This window comes from Pseudophryne corroboree, chromosome 3 (assembly GCF_028390025.1).
Source record: "Pseudophryne corroboree isolate aPseCor3 chromosome 3, aPseCor3.hap2, whole genome shotgun sequence".
Taxonomy (NCBI): domain Eukaryota; kingdom Metazoa; phylum Chordata; class Amphibia; order Anura; family Myobatrachidae; genus Pseudophryne; species Pseudophryne corroboree.
The window spans coordinates 133,491,535-133,494,772 of NC_086446.1; the positions used below are offsets into that span (position 1 = coordinate 133,491,535).

At 39.7% G+C, this 3,238-nt stretch overlaps 3 pseudogenes; all 3 read left to right on the forward strand.

The window, feature by feature from the left end:
- The first annotated feature begins 909 nt into the window (after window positions 1-909).
- On the forward strand, window positions 910-1,028 carry LOC134895533 (5S ribosomal RNA; annotated as a pseudogene).
- A 755-nt stretch (window positions 1,029-1,783) lies between these two features.
- LOC134897064 (5S ribosomal RNA) lies at window positions 1,784-1,902 on the forward strand (annotated as a pseudogene).
- Window positions 1,903-2,233: 331 nt separating this feature from the next.
- Window positions 2,234-2,352, forward strand: LOC134890153 (5S ribosomal RNA; annotated as a pseudogene).
- Window positions 2,353-3,238: the final 886 nt, after the last annotated feature.

Consider the following 3,238-nt stretch of genomic DNA (forward strand, 5'->3'; position numbering starts at 1 on the left):
GTATTTCCGTTATAATTGTCACTACACTCATTAGCGCTTATTTTCTCCACTACCTATTTTTATTCATGTGTATACCATACACTAATCTTGTATTATGAGCTGCTACTCTTAAAAGGGTTAAAAGAGTGTTCTTTATTACTTTCTCCACCGCACGTCTGTACTATAGCGCCTAGGTCTCTGCTTCTTTATATATATATATATATATATATACCCTGTTGCAAAGCCAATTACTGAGGCCATAACAACTATGCTGGTGTTAGACGTGCATCCGGTATCCACCATTAGTGTAGTGGGACCGCAGTGCCAACCCTAGATGGGCCAGGTGTTTGTGCCGCACACTTGTGTCGCTTAGCTTAGTCATACAGCTACCTCATTGCCCTTTCTTACTTCTTGGCATGATGTGTTGTTTGGGGACTATTTTTTTAAAATGCCATCCTGCCTGACGCTTCCGTATATGTCCAGTTGTACTGCCATTTAATTCCAGTGATTTTGCCGTATAATTCCAGTGATTTGGCCGTATAATTCCAGTGATTTGGCCGTATAATTACAGTGATTTTACAGTATAATTCCAGTGATATGGACGTATAATTAAAGTGATTTTGCAGTATAATTCCAGTGATTTGGACGTATAATTCCAGTGATTTGGACGTATAATTCCATTGATATGAACGTATAATTCCAGTGATTTGGACGTATAATTACAGTGATTTTGCAGTATAATTACAGTGATTTTCAGTATAATTACAGTGATTTGGACATATAATTCCAGTGATTTGGATGTATAATTACAGTGTTGTAGCTATTTTTATACTACCACCACTGTTCTCTTGATGCATTCCATTTTCAAACTTATTCATTTATGTACCAGTAGTTAGCAATAGAAGAGCTCTAACAGAAATCACAAAGCACATCTACAGCCACACCACACTGCATATGCCCAATCTCATCTGATCTTGGAAGCTAAGCAGTATTGGGCCTGGTTAGTACTTTGATGGGAGAAGATCTGGGAATACCAGGTGCTGTAGGAATTTCTATACTACCAATACCGTTCTCTTGATGCATTCCATTTTGAAACTTTTTCATTAATGTACCAGTACTTAGAAGAAGAGCTCTAACAGAAATATAAAAGCTCATCTACAGCCACGCCATACTGGATATGCCTAATCTCATCTGATCTTGGAAGTTGGGCCTGGTTAGTACTTGGATGGGAGACAAACTGGTAATACTAGATATTTATACTACCACCACCGTTTTATTGATACATTTAATTTTGAAACTTATTCATTTTTGTACCAGTAGTTAGAAGTACAGTAGAAGGGCTCTAACAGAAACTACAAAGCACCTCTACAGCCACACAACTCTTGGTATGCCTAATATCATCTATTCTTGGAGACTAAACTGTATTGGTCCTGGTTAATGCTTGGATGGTAGACCACGAGGAATACGAGGTGCTATAGATGATTTCATATTACCAACACCGTTCTCTTGATACATTCCATTTTGAAACGTTTTCATTTATATACCAGTAGTTAGAAATAGAAGCGCCCTAACAGAAACCACAAAGCTCATCTACAGACACACCACCCTGGATATGCCCAATCTCATCTGAAGTTGGAAGCTAAGCAGTGTTGGGCCTGGTTAGTGTTTGTACCACCTGGGAATACTAGATGCTGTAGGTCTTTTTATACTACCAGCACCGTTCTCTTGATGCATTCCATTTTGAAACTTTTTCATTTATGTACCAGCAGTTAGAAGTAGAACTCTATCAGAAAACAGAAATCTCATCTACAGCCACACTACCCTGGATATGCCCAATCTCATCTGATGTTGGAAGCTAAGCAGTGTTGGGCCTGGTTAGTACTTGCATGGGAGACAACCTGGGAATACCAGGTGCTCTAGGTATTTTTATTCTATTAACACTGTTCTCTTGATGCATTACATTTTGAAATGTATTCATATTTGTACCAGTAGTTAGAAGTAGAAGAGCTCAAACAGAAACCTCAAAGCTCATGTACAGCCACACCACACGGGATATGCCCAATCTCATCTGTTCTTGGAGACTAAGTGTGTTGGGCCTGGTTTGTGATTGGATGGTAGACCACCTAGGAATACGAGGTGCTGTAGGTTATTTTATACTACCAACACGTTCTCTTGATGCATTCCATTTTTAAACTTTTTCATTTATGTACAAGTAGTTAGAAGTAGAAGAACTCTATCAGAAAACACGAAGCTCATTTACAACCACACCACACTGGATATGCCCAATCTCATCTGATCTTGGAAGCTAAGCAGTGTTGGGCCTGGTTAGTACTTGGATGGGAGTCCATCTGGGAATACTGGGTGATGTAGCTTATTTTATACAACCACCACCATTTTCTTGATGCATTCCATTTTGAAACTTTTTCATTTATGTACCAGTTGTTATAAGTAGAAGAGCTCTGTCGAAGTAAAAAAATATTGCAGTACACACATCACGTACAAACTACACACAGATGGCCTCCATGCACGTACTTGTTCTGCCGTGCGCATACATATTCGCAATTTGTGTATGGTCGCTCCTGCGGTCCTGTGTATTAGCGCGTGGTATGGGTAATTACGGTAGAGTTTGTGATCGCATGGAAAAGCCATAAAAACACATTACATATTTAATCCAAATAGTGCACAATGTACACAAAGTCTCCCTGCACGACACCAGCAAGTTACAATAGATTAAATGGTATCAGAACAAAGGGATTCACCGTTACAGGATAGGAGGGGACAGAATTAGGTTATAAGGTGGTGTTTGGTATCCAGCTGTAGGGTATTTTAAGGGCAATATTCCAGTCTTGGTTTGCAGAAGATCAAACGCTCCTGCGCATAGTTATGCGCAGGAGCAGAATATAAATATTAACTGTATTTACTGTACATTTAGTATGCAGCGGGAACCCAGAGGAGACCACCTGCAAGTGCACCTGGAACAGACATCGCCCTCCTATTCAAACCGACCTATGACCTCTCCTGTACTGTAAATGACCACCCCTGTGTCCAATGGACAAAGATTACAGTATCCATTGTGTTGGGTTGTGGACTATTTTATAAAAGAGCCAGCTGCATGCCCGTTCACACACAGACTCTGAAGGTCATCTACCTTGATGACTGAGGACCAGACTGGGAAGCGCAGGCGAAACCAAAAACGTATTGATTGATTGTAGCCATTATTCTATTGTATTGTATTGTATTGTTATTGTACATTATTATT